Source organism: Homarus americanus, unplaced genomic scaffold (genome assembly GCF_018991925.1).
Source record: "Homarus americanus isolate GMGI-L3 unplaced genomic scaffold, GMGI_Hamer_2.0 scaffold57965, whole genome shotgun sequence".
Taxonomy (NCBI): domain Eukaryota; kingdom Metazoa; phylum Arthropoda; class Malacostraca; order Decapoda; family Nephropidae; genus Homarus; species Homarus americanus.
In genome coordinates this window covers 1684333-1696432 of record NW_024725031.1, presented here as the reverse complement: position 1 = coordinate 1696432, position 12100 = coordinate 1684333, and positions in this window count along the sequence as shown.

Sequence of the window (12100 nt, the reverse complement as noted above, 5' to 3'; positions counted from 1 at the left end):
TATATAACGTTTCCATTCGTGGCATTTCGTCTTAGAGTATTTATCCATCGCCAAGGAAGATCTTTTCACTACAGTATCCAAGTTTATATGTTTTTTTTACGATAGGTAGTGCCATATTTTTGGTGCTTATCATAGAGGTTTATTAAATTTTATAACTTATCCCCTCATGACTCTAGTTTAAGTAGTTTATTCTTTGTTGTTATTGGTTCATGTTTTTATACATAGGGTCCCTGTTAATCATATAAACATTGCGATATCATTTAACTTCGTGATTCTTCTCCATAGACTAGAATTTACAGGTAGATATATATATATATATATTAACAGGTAGATATATATATATATTAACAGGTAGAGGTATATATTTACAGGTAGAGGTAAATATTTACAGGTAGAGGTATATATTTACAGGTAGATATACGTATTAGTTTATTAATGTTATTCCTGGTAATTATTAGAAGATCTTAATAAAAATAAATAGAAATCGACGGCAAAACAGCAAACAACGGAACTTATTTTAACGAAACAATTTAGAGCAAACATTTAAATGAAGCTGTGAGACGGGGGAGGGAGGGAGGGCGGGCGACAGTCGACACCGGGGTTGACACCGTGAGACCAGACCCTCACCTAAACAGTCAGCGAACACTCATAAAACTGTCAGGACACACAAACTGGCAGCACGAGTAAGTGTCACATCCAGTCTAAATACCTATGCTAATGCTTCGCCGCTTGTCGCAAAAAAAATAAAATAAAAAATGTGTTGGTGGATATATTTTGCCTTTTAAAAACACCTGCTTGAAACATGAGGTCATAAAAACACACACTTGATGACGCTTGGAAATACTGTGACAGTGTGTTGAGTTTGTTGTCATTTGTTTTGTTTTTGTTGGATTGTAAGTTAAGTGTTTTTGTTACATGTGCATATATCTATCTATCTATCTATCTGCCTGCCTGCCTGCCTGCCTGCCTGCCTGCCTGCCTGCCTGCCTGCCTGCCTGTCTGCCTGCCTGCCTGCCTACCGGAAATTTATAACACGGAAAACGCGAAGATTAATTAAAACTTAAACGCTAAGAACATATACAGGGTTATGGAAAAGGAATACCCAGATTCTTAATTGATTTGTTGTTGAAATGTGGATCATCTTTTTGTATGACCCTGTATATTTATTGACGAGGTTTGACGCTTGTTACATGAGTGTCAGAAGTCAAATGAGAAACTAAGCGTAATATAACTAGTAATGTTAGTTATGAGATCGTAATATTAATGCTGGTATGAGTATCAGTTTTCAATGACACTTAATTAACTAGATTAACGAGACGAGAGATGATTAAACACGATAAAAATAACTAATAACTTATTTCAAACAGTCGTAATAATATTTGACACTAATTATTAAGACAGGTACATACATATATACGTTCATAACTAAGTGATCTAAGAACGTTAAGTAAATGTGTAGATAGATATCAAGACATAAATCCATATTTATTACCTTCAAGATTAGTACAAGTACATGATATATACAGATCAGGAGTGTTGGTTTGTGTGATATATCAAGTGTTATCTGCTCCAATAAAGTTGATCCTGCATATTATTATTATTATTATTATTATTATTATTATTATTATTATTATTATTATTATTATTATTATTATTATTATTATTATTATCATCATCTTAGTACTACTATTGATGTTGGTAATCAATACTAGCTCTCTCTCTCTCTCTCTCTCTCTCTCTCTCACACACATACACAGTTAATCAGCATCAGCTCTCGTGTGTGTGTGTGTGTGTGTGTGTGTGTGTGTGTGTGTGTGTGTGTGTGTGTGCTCGCTTATATCTTTCTTTCAGTTAGTCAGTCAGGATTGGCATATATAGTGCTGACCGACGCAGCTAAAAATATTCATAATGACCCTAATAGATAAAGACGCAAATTCTGAATACTCCCCTGTACTCTAAACCTCGCTAATATCTGATCCTCCCCTGGACTCTAAACCTCGCTTAACTCTGGGTTTGGTGTTCACTCAGGAAGGGAATCAGTCATTGTCCAAATCAGTCACTTAAGTGTTGACATTCATGGAGCTGACAGACGCAACACGAATAAGAAAAATCCTGTTGTTGTTGTTTATCAAGACAAATACAAACAGTATAAACATATACAACATTTAACCCAAACAAACAAAATCAGAAATGAATAAAATGAAAATAAAAACTACGTCACATAGACTCAAACACACACACACACACAATCACCATTTCGTAAACGGGATATATATTACGCCCCTGTGATTTCCGGCTTGCGTTCTCGTTATCCTTCACTATAGCGGCTCGAGCACAAGATGTCGCAACCATAATCATTTCTTAATACACCTGGAGTTTGTGGGGGCACTTGGCGGGGAGGGAAGGTCGAACTTTTGTAATTGAAGTGTGTTTCTCTCCCTCTCAGTGTCTTGGGTACACATAGGTGAGGTGTAGGTGGTGAGGGTTTGGTTAGGTTAGGTTAGGTTAGTCTAGGTTAGTAGTCGTGTTCTTTTGGATATTTTTTGGGGGGGGGAGACCATTTTGTTGTAAACTGGCTGAAACTGTCCTTAGATTACTCGTAAATTTTCATCTATGTGAAGGTGAGGTGAGGTGAGGTTTGGTTAGGTAATCCTAGGTCAGGTCAGGTTAGGTTAGGGTAGAGTAGCTTAAGATCTGTCAGGGTATCCATTTGTCCAGTCACCTGTGTTATTTACCAAACTTACAGGTGCATGTTTCAGAGCCATAATACTACGACAAACCAACACATTTTACCTCTCTTCTACCCATCGCCCAGACTCTCAAAGAATAGTGCAGTGAATATTTCTCCTGTGTAGACATAGGAATCCACCAACCCACTTGACTGTGACTAAAACACAAAATTAACATACAAATATAAGGGAAGAACTTACACCGAGTCTCTACCTTGACGAGTAGCTTTCACTTAAGCACCAATTAGGGAACACAATTAACAAGGGGAATGTTCTAGAGATTCTTTGGTGGTATTTCTGTCGTATTAGTTAGACAGGTTATATAAAAATGCAACTTTAGAGGATCTTAACAAATGTTCTATATGATAATGTTGTTTCTTAACTATTGGTACACGAATGTTGAGTCTTTGTGTTGTTATTGTCTTTGTAAGTTAATAATGTTGAATTAACTTTAAAAAAAATTAACAAGTTTGGTGTATTAACTGTTGCTAAAGGATTGTATGTACAGGGTTTTTTTTTTAATCGAGAACTTAAAATAATTACTAGAAATAATTACTATATTTTAGGACGTACAGGAACCTAAAATTCAATAGGAATAATATAAATGTTCCTTAAAAATAACAGACTTTTTAGGTTCTTGTTTATTATAAAACTTAAAATATAATAATCATTTAGGGTTTTTCGAATTAAAAAAAATACTCTGTAGTTAGGTTAATCTCGAAAAAATATACGGTTCTAGGAGTAACCTTATTACACTAGCTTAAAAATCAACCTCATATATTAGGTTCTTGAATCTTCATCAGGTGTGAGGAAAATTCAACGCACGAAACCTTTGACTGGACCCAACAGTTCTTGATGTCTGCCTACCAACACAAACACTGCCTCAAGTATACCTCCTCTACATAAAAAAATAAAAAAACCGAAATGAAATGAAACCCACTACTTGGTTTTAATCCTCGTAATGACTAATTGGTTTTAATCCTCGTAATGACTACTTGGTTTTAATCCTCGTAATGACTACTTGGTTTTAATCCTCGTAATGATTAACTATTTACTACGACAGCTTGTGGTCATATTTAGTCAAAGAATCATGGTGACAATTATATAAATATCTATTCATTGTAATATTGTTTTCTGCCATTAAATGCTATGGTGTGAAGCTATGCGATTTTCTTTACAGTGTGTGTGTGTGTGTGTGTGTGTGTGTGTGTGTGTGTGTGTGTGTGTGTGTGTGTGTGTGTGTGTGTGTGTGTGTGTGTAAAACTGCGTCTTATTCTCTGTGTTTTACTTATTCTACATAAAAAGGATCAGCCCTTAAGAGTCTACTCCCTCGCGACCTTCAAGCTGCCAGCGTGTGAGAATGATTTATTGGGACAGTTTGATGGTGTTTTGGCGGCGATTGGTGGTGTTTAATGGTGTTTTGGCTTTGTTTGATGGTGTTTTTGCGGTGTTTGACGGTGTTTGGCGGTGTTTAATGGTGTTTTGGCGGTGTTTAACGGTGTTTGGTGGTGTTTAATGGTGTTTTGGCTTTGTTTAATGGTGTTTTTGCGGTGTTTGACGGTGTTTGGTGGTGTTTGACGGGGTTTTAACGGGGTTTGACGGTGTTTGGTGGTGTTTAATGGTGTTTTGGCGGTGTTTGAAGGTGTTGTAACGGTGTTTGACGGTGTTTAATGGTTTTTGGCGGTGTTTAGCGGTGTTTGATGGTGTTTTGACGGTGTTTGACGGTGTTTAATGGTTTGGGGCGGTGTTTGGCGGTGTTTAATGGTGTTTTGGCTGTGTTTGACGGTGTTTTAACGGTGTTTTGACGGTTTGTGGGGGTCAGATATTATGTAGCTCTACACATGGTCATTTAGTTTGCCTTTGTGAGTGAATACATATTTCTTCCCTCTTAAGAAATTTTGTGATTTTTAAGTCACTGTAGTTGTTTCTTGAACCACCTTGAGTACGATGTTGACACCTTGAGTACGATGTTCATATCTTGAGAACGATGTTTAGTCTTTGTTACTGGTACTGGCCCACTGAGTACAATGTCATCCCTCCCTTCCCTGAGTATATTTTAACTCATATGTATACTGAGTACAATGCCAGTATCTTTAAGAGTACAGCTCATTAACCCATTGAATAAGGTAACTTATCCCCTTGAGTACATTGACATATTCAAGTAAGATATCTTAAGTTTCGAGTACAATATAATAGATTAGCCCCTTCAAGTACAACAATTTCATCCCCAGAGTACGACTGATTAATTGTACTCAGGGAATTAAGTCGATCTACTCAAAGAGGTTTTAAATATAATGGGGAAGTGTCGTTTGAAGTGGTATCTTTTCTTTCCTTGTAACTTTCTGGATGTAGATGATTTTTAAATGTATTTGTGTTTAGAGTGTTATACGTGTATTTGGGACACACACACACACACACACACACACACACACACACACACACACACACACACACACACACACACACACACACTGGCGCCTGTGTTCGCTCTGTGTGGCGGCTGGGCGTTGTAGATCCTGGTAGCATCAAGAACGGTTTTAAGTAGGTGATTCTCCACCCTGATTTACATACATTTTTACAGGGTTTTCTTACATCCGCAAAGATTTTTATTTATTTTTTATATATATATATATTTTTTTTTAGCGACGGTGAATATAGTTAATACTTTACCCCCTAATTTACATATATATATTTAAATTGTTTGTTGTATTATAGTTGCTTTTATTTATTGATTGGTTGTTTTTTTATTTGTTTAATTTCAAAGAGGTATTTAAGGTCCATCTTATAGGATTGTGTTGTGTGCATATGACTATAGGAGGTGGTACAGTATTTGTGGTCCATATTTATAATACTGATTTATTACTTATCTCTGTGTGTCTATAGGCTAAGCTGTGTGTGTGTGTGTGTGTGTGTGTGTGTGTGTGTGTGTGTGTGTGTGTGTGTGTGTGTGGCAAGGCTCAAAAGCGTATCCCCGCCATCTTGACTACACACAACACTACACTACAGAACACTACACCACACCACGCACACACCACACCACCACACAGAAACCACACACACAGATGATCAGTACGGATGAGTCTCGACCTGAGCCCTGACAGAACATTACAGGTGCACTATTCGTCAGGCCGCGGTGAGGAAGTATATGAGAGTGATTTTGGAAGTTATATTTATGTTCCATATAACATATTTATGGTTTATTGACCTTTATAATGGCTAATATGTGTAAGTGTGTGTGTGTGTGTGTGTGTGTGTGTGTAGTCATATATAATATAGCCATAAGAAATGGTATTAATATAGTGAGACCTGGCTCTGATAACCTGCACCGAGGGTCGTAGAGGAAAGAATTTGGTAGTGATAAAGGAGAGGGAACACTGAGGTCAGGTCCAACTGTGAGCTATATGAGGCTACCTGCTGGCTGGCTGTCTGGTGGGTCGGGTGTAAATATTCCAAGGATCGTGAAGGGGTGCCTGGTGGGGGTGACGAGGGGAAGGGGTGACTAGGGCGAAGGGAAGGGTCGCCTGGGGGAAGGAGGGCAAGGGCGGATCCAGGAGGGGCCGGACTTCTCCTTTTCAGCAGAAAATTCCAATATTTTTTCTTTAATGCAGTATTGTTCTCAGGCATCTTAATATAGTAAAAAGTAATTACCATTGAATTCAGAATATATCCTAATATCAAGTGCACATGGCTTCAAAATGGCCTCAAAATGAAATAGGTCAGATTTAAAAAAATCGGGGGTGAGCCTAAGAGTGCCTCCCCCCCCCAAAAAATAAAACAGCTGGGTGGGCTCACTGTGCTCATGTTCCCCCCCCATAACTTCTTGGACCCCCCCCCCCTTTTGATATTCCTAGATCCGCCCCTGAACCTGGTGGAAGGGAAGGGGGTGCCTGTAGAGTGAAGGGCTTAAACTCATGGCTTTGGGAGATTGTGACAGCTGGTACCTTGAAAAATATAGACAGCTGGTGTCTTGGAGATGGGAAAGTTGAAACAGCTGGTATACTAAAGGGAGTAATGAATCAAGAATAAGGGACAGCTGGTATGCAGGAGGGGTTATGTACACACACACACGAGTAGAAAGTCCTGTGTTAATCGTCACGGAGGGTCGTTCATACCTCAGACGGGCCGCGAGACTAGACCTCACACATCTCCTTACATAAGCCATTAAGATTTATTACTTCTGTTTGTTGCATAATTTTCCTGTTAATTTTATTCGGCTATTGTTTTATTTTTATTCTTTCTGTTTGTTGTATTATGATCTTTATTCCTTTATTCGTTTAGTGTTTTATTTATTTATTTTTTTACTTTCTTGTTATCAAATCAGATATTGTCTATTTTTTTATTAAATTTGTATCACCTGAAGATTAACCACCCTAATGCTACCTGGTGGAGTTAGATTATATTAGATTGCGTTACGATAGCTTTGCCTTAGGGTGCATAATCATCAGGTGGTTCAATTTTTTGGTCTGTCTCCGTCCGTCCGTCCTTCCGTCTATCTGTCCGTTTGTTTGTATCACCTGTCGTCCTGCCTGTATGACTTATCCGATCCGCAGTAAAATGTCTATCGTCTCCCGTATTTTTGGTGACGTGTTAAAGGTCAAGGTCACGAACGAGTCTCAAAGGTCAACCGGTTCGACTAGCGGGGAACCTCATGTGGTTTAACTGTCCTTGTGAAATATTCTTCAACTTCCATCAAATACTCGTGTTAAATGTCCCTCAATTTGTCTCAGATGATCATTGGCTTTTGTTAACAATACTACTACTGCTACGACTACTACTACTACTACTACTACTACTACTACTACTACTACTACTACTACTACTAATAATAATAATAATAATAATAATAATAATAAATTGTTCGTGAGAAATAAAGTTTATTTTTGTCTTGAAGTTTTTCTCATATATAAGGGACAATAATTTAAAACAGTCGACTATATAAGTTATGTCAGTTACTCCGTTGTTTACCAGATGAAGAAGAACCAGCAAAAAATTAGGATCGAAACTTGTATGAGTAGTGAACTTGTGTTAGTATATATAAAGAAAGTTGTTATTGAAAGTGAAATTGGTCCCGTAGGCCTGACAACCCGTTAGAGGTAGTGCGGTTACAGTACACCGGGGGAGGAAGGGGATGAGCAAGGTAGGCACTACACTCGACCACCTTTTCTTTCAGTAGGAGTTCCCTGGGTGCGAATCAGTGTCTCTTAGAACTGATGATTAAGGCTTTATCCATTCAGCCGCTGGTTCTCCATGTTGCCGCGTCTCATGCTGTTACTAGATGTGTCCCAACTTGAGACAGTATCGACAAAAAAATTCTCATTATCGAACTTGTGTGATTTGATGTTGTGATGCCTTTGTTTACCACGTTTAGGATCCCATGAACCTAACCTAACCTCAGATAACCCACACCAGAAGGTAGCTTTCACAGAATAAATCACAAAATAAATAATTACACCAATAAATAAAAAATAAAAAACTTCAAGGTGCCTCGAGATATGGTAATTACCTGTTGATACCCCTATGAGCAGGTATGACCTTTAATTAGCACTGCTCCCATAGATTATGAAAATTACAGGGGTAGCTGATGAACCGCTCTGATAAAGGAAGTTCGTGCCTATCATGTGGTTCTTGATGCCCTTATGCCCTTTGTAGTTGTGACATAGGTGGCTGGGTAGGGGTACTGGTGAGGGTGGGTATGAAGGAGGTGGGTGGGGGGTAGCAGTGGAGGGTATGAAGAAGAGGGGGGAAGGGCACTAAGACAAAGGGTATGACAGAGAGAGAGAGAGAGAGAGAGAGAGAGATTTTAGCAGAACTTGAAAAATATAACTAAGAGAAAAATAGATTAGAAAAAGATGAAGAAATAAAGAATGAATGAAAAAATACGAATTAATATTAATCAACATTCTAGTATGCCTGGTCTGTGTGTGTGTGTGTGTGTGTGTGTGTGTGTGTGTGTGTTGATGGAACCACAGATAGCATTAAGCTCTTGACGGGATGACTTTTCAGTTCAGTAAAATACCACAAAACAGCTAAACCAGAAATGAAATATATACCTTTGAGCTTCAATAGAGAGAAGGTATAGTAAAGTTTGGAGTATACTTTTCTGACCAGGTTTCTCACTGATGTGTTTTACTCGGCAGCTCCATCTTGGTACCTCTCATCCGTGCCCAGGGTGAGGAACCGCTCGAACATGGTAAACACGATCTCCGCATTCCCTTCTGGACGATGCGAACTTGTAAGAGGTGATGTTGGGCAGATGTTGTGAAGAAAAATATGAATGATGAATGCATGGATGGATAGAGGACTGTAGACACGGTAATTTTGATTGGGATATTATTATTTTGGGTGAATATCAAGAGAGGAATGAAAGGTTTTTAGTTTTTTATTCAATTGGAAGTTTAGGATAAGGGTTAGTATCAAGTCCATGGGACCTTTGATGTTGCTGATTATGGAGATCCAGTGTCAATTCCCAAACAAGAATCTAGACAAGGTCGAGAGCGTGAAGGAAAGTCTTAGCAGGGGTTGAGAGGGGCGTGACTGCGGTAGTGACCACCTCTCTGTGCTATAGGAAGACTTATTGCAGGTCGTGGTAAAGGGGATCATGACTACATCAAATAAACAACGTTCCTTTGTTCCGAAGTTGGTATTCGTTGAAAGAGGTTAAGTGGTATAAATTCAGTGGGAAAAAAAGATTGAGGAAGAATAACGAGAAGCGGAGAAGAGAGAACGTGTGAGTGTAGTAAAAAGGTTGAGCAAGGAAGACGAGGAGGTTTGTCATGACTAAAACTAGACTTATAAAGGTAAGTAGACCAAGTGTGAAGGACTGAGAGACATAACCCGCCTTGAGTAGGGATTATGAAGATGAAACCGTCAAGTAGGTAGTTGAGAGCCTCGATATGAGAGATGGTGGACGGTGTTAGGAGGGTGAGGGGCGGGTGTAGGGGTGTGGTGGCAGCGCCCTGCTAATGCACGTCTTGCGTGACAGATTTGGCCGATCAAACTCGCCCATTTTTCATCAGTCGTGTTGCCTTCGTGTTGATCAGCTCCGCCGTAGGAGATACTTTTTAAAGTCCGTGACTCGACTGCCGTAATGAACCTTTCAGTAAAGTAACCTTAGGGGTCAAGTCTTCCCGGATTTACACCCGGAGCTTGGGGGTGATTGTGCCTTGGCAGAGGGATTTAAGCTCCTCTACGGTGTTTTTTGTCACGGACCAACTCCTTGCCCAATCCCTGTACTCATTATCACAAACATTTACTCAGTAACGAGTGATAACGAGGCAACTGGCCAGCTTCTTCGCCCATAACCTCGACTTAGCGTTACCTAAGAACCTCGAGACTCACATTAACAATAATCACCTTTACGAAGTGATCCCCAAGGGTAAAATTTCTCTGGTGTGGAGGAGCCGAGGAAGCCAAGTCTCTCTTGGATGAGGTGGTGGCAGGGCAGTCGTGTGTTGATGTTTGTAATGACGAGCAGTAATAGTGATGAACAGCACGGGAGAGATTATAATGTTTGTGGCGGTAACTCTGGCAGGCGTGGTGCTCAGGGTGTACTTCAGGACGCTAACATTGGGCCTCCACTATTTTTTTTGTGCTTCGTGACGAGCTAACCAACTTTCACTTTTTAAAGATATTGCCAAAACATCTTGACTCATTTCCTCTATGAAAGCATTGGATTTGGGGCAATATTTTGAGACTAATACAACTGATATTGTTTACGGACGTTTGCACATTTTTTACAAGTCTTTCCGTCGCTTTTATTTCTTATATTTATCATTCCACGACACAATAAATAGTCGCTAAGAAATAAAAAAAAATACAGTTTGGAAAATAAATTCCTTCCACATTCCTTCCACCTGGTTCTTCGGAAATAAACAAACACTAAAAAATAAACCCACAAAAAATATATACCGGAAATTAAACTCCACTTATGTGTTGGGAAATAAACCTGAAATAACTACTGGAAAATAAACCCAACATACTAAGATTTGCTCCAACTGAGTCTCGATAATTCCCCCTTCACCAAGTGCACATGTACGCGGTGGTGTCATGGGTGGTCGCCTTATATAGGTCCCGCCCCTTCCACAGTGGCTCCCTACAGCTCGGCTCCCCATTTACGTCAGTCCAAACATATGTTCCGCTGGGCTTAACAACCTTATTGTCATAGATCATTCTATCAGCGCTCTCTCAAGCTATGATGCCTTATATGTTAACGTGAAAGCAGTCTTCATGACCTTACTGGCAAACTCTTGTTCTACTCTACCTCTTTAAACTTTTTTACCCAATTTCCCCTTCCCTTCTCTCTTCCTCTTCCCCACCCCCTTCCTTAATCCACCCTTTACTTCCTTATCCACTTTCTCTCTCCCCTTCCCTCTCACTTCTCAATCCTCCAAATTCGTCCTTCCCTCCAGTTTCCTCATCACCCTCTCCTCCTCCTCTTCCTCCACACCTCCACCCCTATCTCCTCCAAGACGCGAGGTCACTGCTAACACGTGGGCTGAGTCTGTGAATGACTGCAATACTCCGTTTAATCTCTTCCTTTCCTCACTGACTAACATACCGATGATAATATTTTTACGTGTGTGTGTGTTTTTTTTTCATGAGTCGCATTATGTAAATCGCTGCCGGCCCAACAAACTGTCCAGAGGGATCAACCTGAAGATTAAGCGCCCAAATGCTACTCTAACCTAACCTAACCTTCCCTAGCCTTAACTTAAGCTAACCTAGCCTAACTTAAATTAACCTAACCTTAAACTAACCTAACCTAACCTAATTTAGCCTAAATTAACGCTAACTTTAACACTAACCAAACCTAACCTAACCTAACCCCTTTGGTAACGTCAGGGTAGTCAATCTTCAGGTGAAATAAGCTGAGGGAGACTAATCTATAGGTGATCCGCTCTACCTATCTACTAGACTAAAGAAACCACAAGTAAATTAGCAAATATTTACTCCCAGACGGAAATACTTCATGCAGTCCCGGTTTATAATCTTTGTTTCTCATTTGCAATTCTAATGTAACGTACGCGAGAGAGAGAGAAAAAAAAAAATAACAAACTGCTTTTTTTTGTATTTCCAAGGTAGAAAAACATCCATCCACTGAACCTTACTTGTGTGTGTGTGTGTGTGTGTGTGTGTGTGTAGACTGAAAACTGTCTGTACAAAGGCAAAAACAAAACAAAAATGGACAAAGATGTAATTAATAAGTTTTAAGAATGGATTTGAGAACTGCGGGAGACTAGTTTAATAAGCGTAGGAGGAAAGGTGTCTGATAGTGTAGTTTGGTGAATTAAAACGGACTTTTTAAGTAGTAAAGTGGGGGATTGCCGAGGTGGATTTATTGAGGGGCGTCGACTATGTTTTATTTATCATTA